Source organism: Lithobates pipiens, unplaced genomic scaffold (assembly GCF_037356315.1).
Source record: "Lithobates pipiens isolate NorthernLeopardFrog02 unplaced genomic scaffold, aLitPip1_a1.2 Scaffold_27, whole genome shotgun sequence".
Taxonomy (NCBI): Eukaryota; Metazoa; Chordata; class Amphibia; order Anura; family Ranidae; genus Lithobates; species Lithobates pipiens.
In genome coordinates, this window is record NW_027507788.1 from 178,522,305 (window position 1) to 178,541,426 (window position 19,122).

Consider the following 19,122-nt stretch of genomic DNA (forward strand, 5'->3'; position numbering starts at 1 on the left):
TGGGCCCTCTCCCGGCTGGGCCCAGGTCCAGTCCATTAACTCAGACTGTGTGACCAAGAACAATTTCTCCAACCTGGAGAGGTCTCTCACCCCAGGGGGGGTAGTCTGAGACCCAGGCCGGGAAAGAGGCCCAGAGCCTGGGCTGGCCGACGCCATAAGGCCTGATGTCCAAGACAGCTGCAGTTCTCCACAGAGCTCTTCCACGTACGTCTGCTCTCCTGGGAAGCCTCTCCTGTGTGCTGGGTTCAGAGCACGCAGGCAGCACGCACAAGCTCCTACCGCTGACTGTAAGCTCTATTTAAAACGAGCAAGATAGTTTGCTATATAGGTGGATATTTTTTTTTAATGGTTATCTGCTACCGAACATACAAATTTTTCATTACAAATCAAATATCAGTTAACATACACTTTGCAATTTAACAGATAATAAACTATACAAACAAAAGGGAAAAAACAACTTACATGTCATCTTCCCCCTCCTCCTCCCCAGAAGAAAAATTTATAAGTAGAGCATCACCCCTACTGCTAGGCCCTTCTGGTGGCCCAGGATCCACCTCAGGTAACGGGGCCCTTTTTTTCTTCTTCTTCCCCTGCTTTTTCCTAATCGTGACCCAAGCCACTTCACCCTCCTCATCCGATACTTCTTTTGGGCGTTTCTGAGCCCCCTTAACCGAGACTTCCATCTCCTCCTCCCCAGACCTGTCATCCCCAGCCGAAGAATCGGATGAGGAGACAGTGACCAGACGTCTGCCCGGCCTACATCTCCGAGGAAGGGGAGTGGGAGCAGTAACCTGGGAAACAGAACCCTGTGCCCCCCCCTTATCCAAAAAGGGAGGCCCAACTACCTCCACCTGACCAATATCTGGACCGGGCACCTGAACTTCAGTGACAGGGGCCTGGGCAACATCTGCAGGCCGTACCCCCTTTTCTCTTTGAGGGACCCTACTTGCCTTTTGGGTTCGAGGTGCACCCTGTGGCTCCGCCGTAGGAGCGCTTCCCTGCCTTTCCCCTCCAGAACTCTGCCCAGCAGGAGGAGGTGCACTATCCCCTCCTGGCCCACCACCTGCTGCAGCTTCACCCCTGTAGGCTCTGGGGCATCTGCTAAAGGGATGCCCCATTTGACCGCAAAGGTTGCAGCAGATCAACCCACACGTGTCACCTGAGTGTCCAAACTTATTGCACTTAGTGCAGCGCACAACTGTGCAATCTGCACTCATGTGGGTTGGACACCCACACCTGAAACACCTACGGGGCTGGCCTGGGTAGAACACCAGGATTCTATCTCGTCCCAGGAAAGCACTTCCTGGGACATGTGCAACCGTGTTGCCAGATCTTCTCAAACGAATCCTGGTGTTCCATGCTCCAGTCCATACCCCACGCTCGTCTAAGCATTTATTTAGAGGACACTGCAACTGGCCGTGTCTCCCCAGCCAAGTTGCTATGTCCTCCGGGGGCAGGCTCTCGTTCCTTACTAACACCGTCAGGTTTTTAATCTCCTCCTGCCTACTCAAAGGAATCAGGCGGAACCCTTTCCAGGGATCAGCCCCTTTAACCAACCCAAAAGCGGTTATAAAACGCTCCATAGTCACAGCATTGGTGAAACTGACATCAAAGTCAGGGGTGCCAGCTGGGTGGATCACAGCAAATAGCTCAGCCACCCTGAACCCCAACGCCAGGACCATGTCAACCACTTGGCCCCTCGTGGGGCACTGACCTTCACCCTCCCATCTCAGCTGGACCACATTCCTACGCTTGCGCTCCGGACCACCTGTCCCCCTAGACCAAGTACTGGCCCCAGGGGTCTGACCAGCCGGGGGTACCCGAAAGTTACTGGCCCCAAACTGGTGGTACAGGTGGTCCAGAGGCACACTGGACCCAGCCACATTGGCGTAGGAACGCCTTTCACCAAGTGCCGTCAGCAACTTTACCTCCGGTGTCCCCCTTAGTATGGGTCCCGGAGGAGGAGCCTCTGCCACAGACACTGGGGGTACAACATGAGAAGCAGCCCCCCCACTCACGGCATGGGAAGTCACACTCCCCACATCGTTTACCCCAGCCTGAACTTTAGGATAGGTCTCATCCTCAGAGCTATAAAGCAAAGCCTCCCAGGCTTCCTGCCACTCCACCTCCATATGGGCCCCGCAGGAATCCACTGACACTTGGCTCGGCCCTGATTGAGAACCCTCCAAGCCGCGAATGAACGTCATTGCAGGGTTCTCACCATCAAGCTCGCCCATTGGGCAGTCACCCCAGGCCGTAGCTTGTTCTGGCACTATACAATTAGACATTTCAACATTACTGTTACTGTTACTGTTTACACTCTCTTGACCAGAAAGCAGACCGGAAGTCCTTTGAAAACGACCCTCGGGGTCAACTTCCGGACCCGCCACCGTCACTTCCGGCCGCGGGCTATTCTCGCCATGAACCAGCTCGCGCACCGGAAGTGCGTCATCACCCCTTCCCGCGCTACTATTGGCCTCGCGGTCAGTAGCACCACCCCTCCTCCCGCGGGAAGACGGCGTTCTCTTATTCACGGCCGCCATTCCCGAACTGTCAGATGCCATGCCGCCGGCCGACACTGCACCGCTGCCCACAGCGGCAGCCAAGCTGGCTTGACTCTCATATACCCTAGTCCCCTTACCCTGAGACCGGCTTGCAGCAGTGGCAGCCGACAACGCAACTGACGGCGTGCCCTGCTTGCAACCACCGGCTGGGATCACTGGGGACTGTACAGGTAAGTCCATTTTTCCTTTGCTTACTATCCTAGCAAGCTGCACCACTGGTATCTTCTTAACAACACTCCTGTCTTTAATGTCCTTTTGCTGCCTCCTTCCCACTTCACCGGGGTCTAACCTGCCCTCTGGGGACACAGCCTCATTCATAGGCTGGCAACCCTTAGGCTTACCTGACCCCTCTGCAGGATTAGTGGAGTTAGCAGGGCTAGCAGTCTTTTCACCAGGAATGCTCTTCACATTTTCAGCCTTCACAGCACTCTCTCTCTCCAAAACTGTTTCTTTACACACCCCTGGCTTTCTTTCCACCACAGTCTTTCCCTCTGGTTTGTCACTGGCCACCTTTCTTTCCACCGCACTTTCCTTTTCTTCATGGCTGGCTTCCACAGAGGGACCCGCCATTTCCTCCTCCTGCGTTGTGTTCGGGGCTGGATACAGTCTACGGCGTCTCCCTGCCTGGGTCCCCTCATCACACGCAATTCTCATCGCTTTGTCCACGTTAGATAGAAAGTCTTTCTCACCAGAAGCACTGTCAATCAGGTTGGATAACAGCTCACCCAATATGTTGCACTGCTTCTTCAATCCGTCTATCACCGTCTTATACTCCTGTCTCTTTACAACGCCTGATCTGTCTCTCCGGTTCCTTAGCTCCGCAAGGACCTTCATTTTCTCGCAGTAGCTGCGGGAAGCCTTTACAATTAAGCTTTTAGCTTTCTTTCTTCTGTCTGCAGATTTCTCCACATCCTCTCCTGGCTGTCTCAGAGACCAATCTGCAAGATCCAGCTGGTTCTCCAAAAACAACCTCTCCTCCTTGACGAGCTCCAGGAGCTTAGGGGCTCCACGTCCTTCATTAGGCTGAGAAACAGGCACCTGGCCTGGGCTGACTGAAGTCATCAGCTCCCTCTCTTTCTCCACCACTCTGGAAGTCCTCAGAGATCAGAGCACGCAGCCAGCACACACAAGCTCCTACCGCTGACTGCAAGCTCTATTTAAAACGAGCAAGATAGTTTGCTATATAGGTGGATATAGCGGTGTATACTGGGTTCAGAGCACGCAGACAGCACGCACAAGCTCCTACCGCTGACTGCAAGCTCTATTTAAAACGAGCAAGATAGTTTGCTATATAGGTGGATATAGCAGTGTATACTGGGTTCAGAGCACGCAGACAGCACGCACAATCTCCTACCGCTGACGGCAAGCTCTATTTAAAACGAGCAAGATAGTTTGCTATATAGGTGGATATAGCGGTGTATACTGGGTTCAGAGCACGCAGACAGCACGCACAAGCTCCTAACACTGACTGCAAGCTCTATTATAAAAGATAGATATATCGCTAGCTATATAGGTGAATATATCGGTGTATACTGCGGTCAGGGCACGCAGACAACAACCACTACAGAAGAGCAAGAACGAAAAATCGGCCGATAACGATCGGTGTATACTGTGTTGAAGGTACACAGAACACCCACTAACTGCTACAGACGCCAACACACTACACAAGGCCGCCGCGCTGGCGGCCTTATACAGTGTGGGGCGTGTACTACACAGCCTGAGCTATGATTGGCCACAGGCATCCTGCCTGTGGCCAATCATGGCTTTCCTCGCTGCCGGCGCTGTGATTGGCCAAGCATGCGGGGTCACAGTGCATGCTTGGCCAATCATGAGCCAGCAATGCACTGCGCCATCGCAGTGCATTGTGGGCCGCGAGCGCCACACGAATTTGCCGTGAACGGCCCATAACATTCGGAATTTGCCATGAAGCTCATCCCTACTCAGCATCAGCATAGGCAGTCTTGAAGGGATGTGACATTTAAAAAAATGTATTCGGTTACATCAGCTTCAGGTGCTTGGTAGCTGGTGGTGATCCAAGACTGATTCATCTTTATGAAGATCAGTCGATAAACAGGGTCGGTGGACAGACGCACCCTGTGATCGGTTACAAGGCCTCCAGCAGCACTGAATGTACGTTCCAAAAGAACGCTGGATGCAGGATAGGCCAGTAGCTCAATTGCATACTGTGCATGCTCTGGCCAGTGATCCATCCTCAAGACCCAGTAACCCAGAGAATTTTGGAACTTTTGGAATAACGTGCAGAGGCAGCACCCTGCACAGCCGGATCTCCGTGGAATGATTCAGTCGATGTGCTGCCCTTAAGCTGGCCCCTAGAGGGCATCCTGCCTCATTGGAGATGTGCCTTCTCCTCCTCTCTCCTATCAGGAACCCACATGGAGTCAGTGACTTCATCATCCCCTCCCTGCTCATCACTGGAGCAAACCTGGCAGTATGGTGCAGCTGGTGGAACATGACTACCAGATTGCTGTCCTTCTTGGGCCTCCCCTCTCTCTGGGCTCACGCTACTGCCCTCTTCTAGCTGGGTATCATCATCAGAGCCTTCAAAACACTGGGCATCCTCCTGGAGCATGTACCCAACACTGTGCTCAAACAGTTCGGGGGACTCCTCAGGAGGACATGGTGGGTCTAGGGAACAAGTGACTGATGCCATTGAGACGAGGGAAGAGGCCGCATTGGCAGGACGAGGAGGATGAGGAGGGCTTGGTCATCCACTCTACCCAGTCTTCGGCATTTTGCGGCTCAACACATCCAGCTGCCGAAAATAAGGACAAGCGTGTCCCATGGCCACGTGCTGATGAGGATGCGCCGCGTCCATGATCAGCACTGTTGCTTCTAGACACAGAGCCTGCTTGCCCTCTTTTATTGGCTCGTGACTGTCTGCCTCTCCTTGTTGGCCTTCCAGACATACTAATGGCCTACAGGGAGATGAGAACACCAACAATTGGGGTAGCTTTAGGTGCACACTGAGCCGATGACACAGTACACCCACTGCAATTACTGCAGCTGCCTGCGGTATAGGATCAGCAGAACACCAGCAATTGGGGTAGCTTTAGGTGCACACTGTGCAGATGACACAGTACTCTGACTATAATTACTGCAGCTGCCTGCCTGTGGTATAGGATCTGAAAAACACCAGCAATTGGGGTAGCTTTCGGTGCACACTATGCAGATGACACAGTACACCAACTGTAATTACTGCAGCTGCCTGCCTGTGGTATAGGATCTGAAAAACACCAGCAATTGGGGTAGCTTTAGGTGCCCACTGTGCAGATGACACAGTACTCTGACTGTAGTTACTGCAACTGCCTGCTGTGGTATAGGATCTGAAGAACACCAGCAATTGGGGTAGTGTCATAAGATACGCATGGGTAAAGCGCTCTGGCGCACAGCTGTGTGCAATAGGAATAAGCTAAAGCACACAAGCACACACTCACAGGGTGTGACCCCTCGCTGACCTATAAAGGAAGTGAGGTCATCCAAACACACTGCTGGTTCATCTTCAGCTTCCTGTGATTCCCACGTCTGTTTCTGTGATTTGTATTACCCGTTGTGACCCGGATTGCCTCATCGACCTCGCTGATCTTCTCCTGACCCGACCTCTGGCTTGACCTTGGACTCCCGCTTTCTGGACTGTGTTTGACCCTCAGCCTGCATCTGGACTTACCTGCTATCTCCTGTGTTCGACCCCTGGCTTGTCTTTGGATTATCCTTCTGTCTCAGCGTTCCTGGTACTTGTTGTCTTCTGATCTGGACTGTGTTTGACCCCTGGCCTGCCTCCTGGATTCTGCCTTTGCTTTACGGACTTGCTACCATTGCTTCTGGACCTTCCCACGTGACATCACCTTTCAGCTCTGCACACTGTGCAGATGACACAGTACATCGACTGTAATTACTGCAACTGCCTGCTGTGGTATAGGATCTGAAGAATACCAGCAATTGGGGTAGCTTTAGGTGCACACTGTGCAGCTGACACACTACATCACCTGTAATTACCGGAGCTGCCTACGGTTGGTATAGGATCAGCCGAACACCAGAAATTGGGGTAGCTTTAGGTGCACACTGTGCAGATGACACAGTACACTGACTGTAATTACTGCAGTTGCCTGCGGTATAGGATCTGAAGAACACCAGCAATTGGGGTAGCTTTAGGTGCACACTGTGCAGATGACACAGTACACTGACTGTAATTACTGCAGCTGCCTTCCTGTGGTATAGGATCTGAAGAACACCAGCAATTGGGGTAGCTTCAGGTGTACACTGTGCAGGTGGCACAATACACAGACTAACTGCTAAAGCTGCCTGTGGTATAGGACCAGAACAACACCAGCAACTGGGGTATCTTCAGGTGTACACTGTGCAGGTGGCACAATACACCGACTGTAATTGCAATAGCTTCAAAGGAAATTAAAACACTGTGTCTCCATCTATTTCTCTCTATGAGCAGCTGCGCAGGTGGCCTTATATAGTGTGGGGCATGTACTAAACCCCCTGAGCCATAATTGGCCACACCTGTGGCCAATTATGGCTCTCTTCGCTGACAGCGCTGTGATTGGCCAAGCATGTGGGTAATAGTGCATGCTTGGTCAATCATCAGCCAGCAATGCACTGTGATGCCGCAGTGCATTATGGGCCGTGAGCGCCACTCTAATTTGGAGCGAACAGCCGATAATGTTCGGATTGCGCCAAACGGGCGAACAGCTGGTGTTCGAGTGGAACATGGGTTCCACTCGAACACTCAGCTCATCCCTGGCCATGTCTCACACATTCAGCAAAGTGTCAGATTGAGACATCCAAGGAGCCATTATACTTGCAGATAAACCATCAAAAAGTCTCAAAAAAGGTAATTTGTCCAACTGTTCACAACAGTCCATATGATCCAGTCACAGACAAGAACTTAGCCTCATTGTTGAGATTGTTTAGACCTGTGTACATGCTGGGATGTGCCCCAGCTGACAACTCATTCACCAGAGTCGTGCCTTCAGGTGTGGCATAAATCATAAGCAATGAAGATAAGAATAAATATAAATACCCTGTTTCCCCTAAAATAAGACGTAGCGTGATTGTCGGTGATGGATGCGATATAAGCCCTACCCCTCAAATAAGCCCTAGTTAAAGTCCTTGTAGGTCTTATTTTCAGGGTAGGGCTTATTTTCGGGGAAACAGGGTAGGGCTTATTTGGGCGGTAGGGCTTATATTGCAGCCATCACCGACAATCACACTAGGTCTTATTTGAGGGGAAACAGGGTATATATGGACCAAGCAGCAAGATCCTGTATGTATGTGTCTTTCAATATTTTATATTTCAGTATCTACTATATAAAGCTAGCCATACATAGATTGTATTTAGACCGGTTCAGCAGGGACTGACTAAATTTCGATCTATGGGCACTGTAGTTGTACAGAAATCGATTTATTGATTGACTTCTGTACAACCACCCTGTTGAATTCTCCATGCTCGATCAGTGCTGCAGTAAGACAATGACACAGCAGGGAGGATTCATTCATCCACCTTGAATGTGTGGATAGGGGGATCTGATCATTTTTTTTTATTCAGCCCACTCATCTATGGGTAGCATAATACACCACTCTAATACCCACTACCTACTCCAACATATCTGGTGTAGCAAGATCCCATTCCTCCTTTAGGGTCCTTTCACACTGACGTTCCTTTTTTCAGTCCGTTCAGTTCAGTTCAGTTTTTTTTTGGGGGGTTGAAAAACGGATGCAGATGTAAGTTTTGACACCCGTTTTTACATCCGTAAACGTCCGTTTTACATCCGTCTACATCCGTTTTACATCCGTTTTACATCCGTTTTTTAAATTGACATCTGTTTTTCATTGCTTTTTCTTCAGTTTCTCATCCGTTTTACATCCTTTTTTTTATATAATCTCCCATGAGATTTTGCTCTTCCCCAGCATGCATTGTGTTTCCCATGCTGCTTTGTGGTCCCAGTGATTGTGTGCAGACATTTTTTTTTTGTCCTGTTACCTGTCTCTGTGCGTTTGTAGTATTTTTAGCTATGATTTCTACCCGATTTTGGGACGACGTGACATGTGTTGTCCTTATGGAGTATGTGAGGAGAGTGGAGAGTCGGAGGAGGGGAAGATTGCAGCAAAAATGTCGTACCTATTGGACACATCCCATGCTGCTGAAGAGGCCCTATGAGGGTTTCATTTCTCTGCATTATGGCGATTTGCGAAGATACCCAACAAAATTCTACAATTTTACCAGGTTGACTATCCCCACATTTGATTTCGTCTTTTAAAAACTTCAACCACGTCTGCAGCGTTTGGACACAAACATGAGACGTTGTGTGCCCCCCGAAGATCGCCTCATACTTACTCTCAGGTACACCAGCCTTGCTGTTGTTTATTTTAGATTATGAGCCCCCTACTTCCCTGAGCCAATAGTCAAAGCCCTTGATATTTGCCAAGGCATGTACATAACTCCCTCTCCCCGCCACTCACCTAGACCCCTCTCAACTGCCACCTAAAACCCACTTAAAGCGGACTTCCACCCTATTAAAAGTAATTGGCTACAAAAAAGTGTAGCTGCTGACTTTTAATAAACAGCCACTTACCTGTCCCATGGTCCAGCGAAGCATCCGCCTGACACCTCGCTCCTCTCCCCCTCCTCTGGTATTGGATGTATAGAGCTTATGCACATATACTATCGTTTATAGTCTAGTAACATTCATTTATATTCATCTTAGGTTTCTTGCCACGGGACAAACTTTCACCAGTTTAAGCCACTATTTTCTGCTGGGTATATCAACAATATCAGAAATTGTACATGACACCTGCAAGGCTATATGGGAGGAGTTAAGACCGCTTGTAATGCCAGTTCCTGATGTACAAATGTGGTCGGAAATCGCAGATGGATTCCTGAAGAACACACAATTTCCAAACTGCTTTGGAGCCTTGGATGGCAAACACATTCGGATTACAATGCCTCCTGGATCTGGCTCCAGCTATTACAACTACAAAAAATATTTTTCAGTGGTTCTGATGGCAATCTGTGATAGCAACTATAAATTTGTCGCAGTGGATATTGGCGCGTATGGCAGCACTGCTGACTCCCGAGTGTTTAGGGCATCCAGGATGGGGAGAAGGCTTCTAGAGGGCAGGATGAACTTACCGTCTGACAAACCACTTCCTGGAACATCTGGACCTGATATGCCTCATGTCCTCGTGGCTGATGAGGCTTTTGCGCTCTCAAGGCACATTTTAAGAATCTTCAACTACCGACTCAGTAGAGCAAGGAGGTACATCGAAAGCACATTTGGCATACTCAGTAGCAAATGGCGCATATTCCACAGAGCCTTGCAACTGAAACTGGCCAATGCTGAAGGTGTTATTCAAGCATGCTGTGTGCTGCACAACTTAATTCGTGAGAAGGAAGGCATCAGCATGGAAGATGAAGATGAAATCCATTTGCCCTCTGTCAATCTTTGTGGACTGCGCCCAAGCTATTCTATCCTTGCTCTGCGTGACCAGTTTGCAGACCATTTTATGTCCCCTGATGGAGAGGTTCCATGGCAGTATGCTCATGTTTAAGTAGTGTTAACATTGCTATGCATTGCCTATGTAATCCATCATCTACTTTGTCTTAAAATTTTTATCTAGTGTATTGAGAGTACAAAAATAAAATGCAGTTTTCCATGCAGTCAAATATTTTTTATTCATGTCATATAAAATAAGTGACCACAGTATATATCTCAAAATATATTATATGCAAACATGTATTGTGTAACCATAAAAAATAACATGTATATAAACATATTTTGCGAACAAAAAAGTGAGTAAACCCCTCACATTTTATAAAAACCAAAAAACTAGGGACATGGATAACTGCAACCATGTCCTGTTGTCTGATGTGACCAAGATCAACATATTTGGTTCAAGTGTGTGTGGTGGCAACCAGGTGAGGAGTAGAAAGACAAGTGTGTCTTGCCTACAGTCAGGCATGGTGGTGGGGGTGTCATGGTCTGGGGCTGCATGAGTGCTGCCGGCACTGGGGGGCTACAGATCATTGAGGGAACCATGAATTCCAACATGTACTGTGACATACTGAAGCAGCACAGCATGATCCCTCCCCTTCAGAGACTTGGCCGCAGGGCATTATTCCAACATGATAACCCCAAACATACCTCCAAGACAACCACTACCTTGCTAAAGAAGCTGAGGTTAAAAAGGTGATAGATTGGCCAAGCATGTCTTCAAACCTAAACAATATTGATCATCTGTGGTGCATCCTCAAACTCAGGTCATCTCACAGCTGAAACTCACATTTTAAGCCAACAAAAAAGTTGCTCAAGACGATCTAAGATTGACCTAATCAGTCTCCAGACCTTACGTGCCGGGTCACACTACTGCAATGACTTTAAAGATCCTGGTAAAAAGGCTCTTTGGGGGAATTAGAGTATATATTGGTCGATTGGGAGGAACTAGGAAAGGAGTGCATCTGAGACCTTGATGCCTCATATGAACTAGAGATAGGCTGGGTAGGTGGGGTCAATACATTGTGGACACTGGTGGTTGCTTGATGTTGCTGATGGGGATTACTACTAAGAGGTGCCACTTGAGGTTGGGTCAGTACATTGCGGACACCGGTGGTTGGTTGATTTTGGTGATGGGGGGTAATACTTTGAGGGTAATGATACATCTGATGAGAAAAGGTAGCTGGAGCAGGGTCCAATGTATAACCCTGGTAGGGGCGTTGTTGCTCATTTATGAGTGGTAGCATGGGGTCATTAGCAATTGCAGACCTTACACACGCACCTGTGTAACTAAAAATCGACATTTGCACCTCCAGTTTTCAATGCACGGGGACCTGTGCCAATTGGTGGTACAGGCTCCTTAGGAAAACTGCATCTTGATCTGAGGGGTCTGCAAAAGGATCCCTTGGGTCAGCCCTCCTCCTTTCCTTCATGTCTTCCATGAATTGAAGCATTGCTCCTTCCAAATCTGGCCTGTTTTGTCCTCCGCGTTGTCTTGTCCTTGTGACACGAACAGAACGATTCTGTTGAGGGAGAACGTTTTTAGAACATTTATCAATGTAAACATTTTACAATGGGTCATTTTGTATGGGATTCTTACAGGCACACGTCTTTCCTGGGCGATTGCTCTTGATGATGCAGAAATTGTAGAGGGTTCGGATGACCCGGGTTGTTCGGCACCATGCTCAGCTGGTATCTCTTCGGCTCCAATCTCTGTGGCTTGGGATATATTAGCAGAGTCCGAATCCCCCTCCTCTTCCGTTGCTGAAATGTTGGTGCTTGTACTGTAAAAAGATATGTTGATCAATGGATTACAGGACAGCACAGACGATTTATTACAATACATAATCCATGCAGAGCTGGACTGGGACAAAAAATGTGGCCCTGGAATTCATCCAAACCAGCCCAGGGCACAACACATCAGAATACAGCACATCAGGGCATGGGCACATCATCAGGGCACATTATGTGTTTGTTTTCTAGCCTGGCCAGCATTCAGAGTAGCGCAGGAAGCGTCTGTGTGTAGTAAGTTCTCTCTCATGTCACGCTCGCTCCCTGGCAGCCCCTCCTCTCTTCTTGTGTATCCCCATTGGCTTGTGACATCATCTGGGATAGACGAGAACAGAGGAGGGGCTGCCAGGAAACAAGCAGCGCTGCGTGACGTGAGAGAGAACTTACTACACACAGACGCTTCTTGCGCTACTCTGCATGCTGGCTAAATCTTGATCTACCTGTCAGGTACAAGCTGTCGGCAAATGATGGGTAGATCAATACGGACCTCATAGGCAATAGGAGGCGGCCGAACCAGGGCCACTGAGCCATCGGCCCACTGGGAAACTCCCGGTAGTCACGATGTTTTTATGTAATTTTGGAGAGCAAAAAGGTATGGAATTAGTACTTGCTTTCTTAAGTCCATAACTGTTCTTAAAAACCCCAACATTTCATAGAAGGGGCTTCTTCTTTTTTGTTGCGTTCCTGCACCACTTCTATTTTGTTCTGCTTCATCATTTAATTCACGTCGAAAACGGTCCCTGATTGATGTCCAACGTGTCACAATTTTTTTCCCTGCATATGAAAAGTAGACAAAATTAACAGAAAATTAATTATTAGTTATCTGTAAAACACATGCATGCAGCATCCAAAACGTGGCATGTGGCACTAATACGTGGCACCAAAACGTGGCATGTGGCACTAATACGTGGCACAAAAACGTGGCATGTGGCACTAATACGTGGCACAAAAACGTGGCATGTGGCAATAATACGTGGCACAAAAACGTGGCATGTGGCACTAATATGTGGCACAAAAACGTGGCATGTGGCACATGGCACTAATACGTGGCATGTGGCACTAATACGTGGCACCAAAATGCAGCATGTGGCACTAATATGTGGCACAAAAACGTGGCATGTGGCACTAATACGTGGCACAAAAACGTGGCATGTGGCACTAATACGTGGCACAAAAACGTGGCATGTGGCACATGGCACTAATACGTGGCATGTGGCACTAATACGTGGCACCAAAATGCGGCATGTGGCACTAATACGTGGCACAAAAACGTGGCATGTGGCACTAATACGTGGCACAAAAACGTGGCATGTAGCACTAATACGTGGCACCAAAACGTGGCATGTGGCACTAATACGTGGCACAAAAACGTGGCATGTGGCACATGGCACTAATATGTGGCACCAAAATGCGGCATGTGGCACTAATACGTGGCACAAAAACGTGGCATGTGGCACTAATACGTGGCACAAAAACGTGGCACGTGACACAAAGACGTTTTACGTTTTTGTGCCACGTATTAGTGCCACATGCCACGTTTTGGTGCCACATTTTTGTGCCATGTGCCACGTTTTGGTGCCACGTATTAGTGCCATGTGCCACGTTGGCACATGGCATCAATACGTGGCACATGGCACTAATATGTGGCACAAAAACGTGGCACTAAGACGTGGCACTGATGACACTGGAATGTACACTGACAGGTGGCACTGATGACAGATGGCACATGACACTGACAGGTGACACTGATGACAGATGGGTGACATATGGATGTGCTACAAGTCTCACAAGCCACCCCAAACTGCTTACCTCGTATCTTGCGCTGCTTTTGATTCATTGTGGTCCAATTTGGTGTGACCTCTTTGAATATTTCTTCCCAGATGATGGATTTGGTAATACGGTCACTGTATTATTCACTGCATTTCTTGTCCCAGATAGCTGGCCTGGCATGCACCAGGTTGATAAGGCGCTCATGGGACACATCTTTAGCCATGTCTCTCTTCTCTTCTATTCTCTTCTCTTCTCTCTCTCTCTTCTTCTCTTCTCTCTCTCTCTTCTTCTCTTCTCTCTCTCTCTTCTTCTCTTCTCTCTCTTCTCTCTCTCCACACACTGGGCTGCATGTGACTTCCTGGTTAGACCACTACCTGGGTCATAGGTTATCTTCTTATTGAAATATTAATAAAACACATATTTTTGGTAAAAAACGGACGTCCGCGGATCGGATGTAAATCGGATCGTACGCTGAGATCCGTTTTACGTTCGTTCCATTTTTCATACGGATGAAAAAATAGGTTTTCCCTCCGTTATAATAAACGGAACATAGCGGTGACGGATGTCAGCGGATGTCAGCGGACATTCATCCGCTGACATCCGCGATTCCATAGAGATACATGTATGTCCGTTTTTCTTCCGAAAACGGAAGGATGAAAAACGGACATACGGAACGTCAGTGTGAAAGGACCCTTAGTCTGAGAACCTCCAGAGCCAGGGACAGCTGATATCCTTCTGTATAGAGTGGGTTGCAAGGCATAGTGGGTATAATGTAAGTTAGATTTATGGGCGCCTGATACTTCTTGAATGCAAAGAGATTTATTTTCTCTTGAACAGAACGGTAGGAGAGAGAGTTTAGAGCCAGGACACCCTTAGGTAGTTGCAATGTTAATTGGCAGACTCTGAGGCCGCGTACACACGGGCGGACTGTTCGTCCAACTTTGTCCGCTGAACAGTGTTTGGGCGGACAGTCCGCTCGTGTGTGGGCTTTCAGCGGACAGTTTCAGCGGACAGTTGGACGGACAAGGTTTTTCGGAAGTTCCGTAAAACTGTCCGCTGAAACCTTGTTTCAGCGAACAGTCCGCTCGTGTGTAGGCTTGTTCGTCAAACAAAGTTGCGCGCATGCTCAGAAAGGATTTTCACGCCGAAAGCTATAATGCAGTGTATAGGACGTCGTATTTTTCGTCCCGTCGTACGTGCCGTTCACGTCATCGCGCACGGTTTCAGCAAACTGTTCGTCCGTCGTGTGTGGCCATGTCCGTCCATGCTAAGTTTGAGCGGACTGTTTGCCGAAACTGTTGGACGGACAAAGTTGGGCGAACAGTCCGCGCGTGTGTACGCGGCCTGAGACTTCTACAGGTAGACAGCCATGCAGGGAAAGGCATCCAGCAAGACATCACATCTGCATGTGAAGGAGCGCTGTCTCCTTTGGCAACAGTCTTAGAACAGTTCCTAACACAAATTGTAACAAACTCTGTTACTTTTATACAATCACTTCTTGTACATTCTCAGCCCACTGAGCTCCCAGTCTCTCTCACTAGACTTGCTGATTCACTGCCACTGAATCTGAGCTCTTCTAATCTTCTTACTTTAGTATCTTCTTCAAGCGTCACCTCTGCTTCCTTGCTGGGTCCCTGGCTTGGCACTGCAGATACTCCTCAATCATCACCCCACTGGCTGGGTCCCTAGCTTGGCACCTGCTGAAGTTTCCCAATTCTTCATCGTCTCTGGTTGGTGAGAATACTACTCCGGCACTTGCTTCAGCTACTCACTGTGGTCCCTGGAAACAAGGTGGCTGGTCCCTTAGTGGCGACATCTTCCCCTCTACCTCTGACCATGACAGGTTCCCCCCGGCCAGCAGAATTGTCACTTCTGGTTGGACTGCAAGCCGCAATCACAACCCTACGCTGCTTTCTTGCTTCTGGATAGGCCCTCAGACAGCCTAGCAGCCAGATGTGCCCAGGATTGGCCCAAACTCTGGCCTAGCAGCCCAGGCAGCACAACACATGTTCACCCAGAAAGCCATCCAGGTGGCACCGAAACCCTGATCACCTGACCACATCCAAATAAATAGGCTCTCCCAGCAGGCCAATGGACCCAAGAAGATCCCTGCCCATTGGCTGAGACACCTTTTCCATTCCTAATCCACCCTTGCAATGCCCTTGTGTTATCTTATGTCATCAAATACCCGGCCATCTAGTGACAGAAGTGCAGCAATTCCAGACTAATGCCACATATACCCCACCAGTTTTTCCATTAGAATTAACTCTGACGGTCTTTCCGACAGAGTTCTGACAGCATTCCACTGAAACAGACTTGCCTACACACGATCACACCAAAGTCCAATCATTGAGAATGCAGTGACGTACGATGGGACTTGAAAAAGGAAGTTCAATAGCCAGTAGCCAACAGCTGCCCTTGCATCATTTTTGGTCCGTCGAAACAGCATACAGATGAACGGTTTTCCCAATAGGAATTGATTCTGTCAGAAAGATTTAAAACATGTTCTATTTCTAGGTCCATCATAATTTTCGAAAAAAGCCCACACACAATCGAAATATCTGATTAAATGATTCCGTCTGACTTTTTCTGACGGAAAGTCCAGCCGTGTGTACACGCCATTAGGGTGAACTCAATTGATTCCTAACAATTGGACAATACGCCTGGCAGGTAAATTTAGGAGCAACCCTGCCTAGACATTAGGGTGCTACACTGGAAAATACATCCACTAATTTCTGATCAAATACAAATAAATATGATATATCTACTCTATACTATAGCTATCAATTTTAGGATTTAAAAACAAAAATAGAACTCAAGATACAAATAACAAGATGAATAGCATGTTAAAAGATAAAATAATACAACCAGATTTTTCTGCAATATTCACATTCAGTCCAGAGATATCTCCCATAGTACCATTTTTCTGCCACTTGAAGTTCTCGGTCTAATGGCCGAGATCATTTAACCTACTTCCTCTTAGCCCAGATTGTCCTGGACCCTCCCCACTCTGTGACTGGACAGTGATATGAGAAGCAGCCCAGTGAAGGTCTTGTCTCTCTGTCACTCTGCTCCTTCCATCTATCACCACATGAACATGTGCTGCTTTTTCCTCTCACACTCCAGTCCTGTAGTACAGAGACTGCAAGAGGCGGATAACAGGTTGGATTTAGGTATTTACACTGTTTGCATTAAAAATTATTACAGAGCTCCGTTAATCTGAGTCTTTTATATCTGCCTATACATCAATTTTAATATATATATAAAATACATCTCGTTATAGAAAATGATTACCTTTCTCTTTTTATATGCATAAATATTCACCTTATTTATCCAGTCAATGAGACTCGGCTGATCACAGATCCCTTACCACGTGATCAGCTGTCAGCCAATGACAGCTGATCAGGTGATTTAAACAGAAGCAAGTAAACTTTTTTTTCCTCGTGCTGACAATGTGAGGAGAAAAAAAAAAACGATCACTGGCTTCTGTAAACAGGACATTGGTCCCTCACACCTATCAGTGCAGCCTTATCAGTGCCTCCTGATCAGTGCCCACCAGTGCCGCCTCATCGTATGCCTCATCAGTGCCACCTATCAGTGCCCATCAGTGCAGCCTCATCAGAACAAATCAATAAAGGAGAAAAATTACCTTTGCATTGCCTTGCAAAATTTTAGAACAAACTATGAAACAGTTTTCTTTTTTTTGTTTGGTCTTTTTTATTCATTTAGCAAAAAATAAAAACCCCAGTAAATAAAATACTACCAAAAGAAAGCTATTTTTGTGTGAAAAAAGTAATAAAAATGTTATATGGGTACAGTGTTGCATGACCATGCAATTGTCATTCAAAGTGCAACAGCGCTTAAAGCTGAGAGTTGGCCTGGGCAAGAAGGGGGTTTAAACGCCCAGTAAGCAAGTGCATACCTCCCAACATTTTGAGATTGAAATGAAGGACACCTACTAGCAAATGTATGTAGGCATAGGACACGCCCCCTGCCACACCCCCTTAAGGAGAATTAACCCCAAAAAAAGGTCAATTAAATACAAGTGCTTTTTTACCACTAATATTCCCTTATATTAGCTTTTAGAATGTACAAATGCAGAAATTTTGAATTTGGATGAACAGTTTAGCACTGGGAAACCCTTTTTGAAAGATAAAAAGTGCATTTTATATACAGCTATATAGATCAGACCAAAATGAGGGACAAAGGAAGAGGAAAGAGGGACAGAGGGACATTGCTCCAAATCAGGGACAGTTGGTAGGTATGCAAGTGGTTAATGAGCAATTACAGTAAGTGCAAGATCTCTGTACTTTTCTTTTCTACATGTTAATGGGCCAATACCAGCTGCTTATAAAACACAAGCCTGCTGAGATTTTTTAATACACCTCCCTTATCAAAGGGCCAACAGTGACCATCAAAAAATGTACCCCTATTGACTTCAACACAGTTGAAATCCTTAGTCTGCATTGGGGACACCCAAGCTGATGTCTATCAGAAAACTGGAGAGAGCTGGGACTTCTCAAAACCAAGGCATCACTAATCTAAGTTCTATATATAAGTTACAGATTGAGATATTGAATTAGAAGTCCAATATGGTGTTCCCAAATTGTTTTTTGACCGTCCTGTAAAAAGGGGACAAACAGCTCTGGTGAGTGGCCATCTTCATACTGAGTACCCATAGTGGAAGATCTAGAAGTTTTATCTCAGAGTTTTCCATTTTGGTATTGGGATTTATTCACTTATGGACTTTATGCTTACTTATTTTTTTTCATAATTTTTTTCATTAATGTGCACATTTAAGTTTGATGCAGTGTTTTCTTTGTGCCATTTTTGATGAACATGTATAGCACCTCATTCTTTATTTTACTATTTCATCAAAAAATGTACCCCTATTGACTTCAACACAGTTAAAAACCTTTATCTGCATTGTGGACACCCAAGCTGATCTAAGTTCTATATAAAAGTTACAGCTTGAGCTATTGAAGTAGAAGTCGAATCAAATACTCTCTAAACTTCAACCTGCTCCCACCTTTATCCCAAGCCCTATATCAACTACCCTGTAAAGAAAGTAGGTACCAGAGTACCTATTCTGAAGGTGCTCTGGTCCGGTCACATGGTCTTCTCAGCAGCCTGTTTCCTTGGAGAGGAGAGATTGCCAAAAACGGCTGCAGTGCCTGGGTTGTGACATCACACATAGGCTTCACAGTAGAGTAAAATGGTCTGCTTCGTCACATCATCGGCTCCCAGAGTCGGCTTCAGTGTATTGGAGGAACAACTGACTGAGGATGCCCTATAGTAAGCCTATAGGTTACGCATAATCACTGCTCTAGGTTTTTCTCCACCTGTACCATCTTTCCTACATACTACCAGGTACCGGCCCTGTTCATTATTGGCTTCACAGTAGAGAAAAAGGGTCTGGTCGGCCACACACCTGATAAAATCACCTTCATTTAGAAATATTCCGAATAGACACTCCA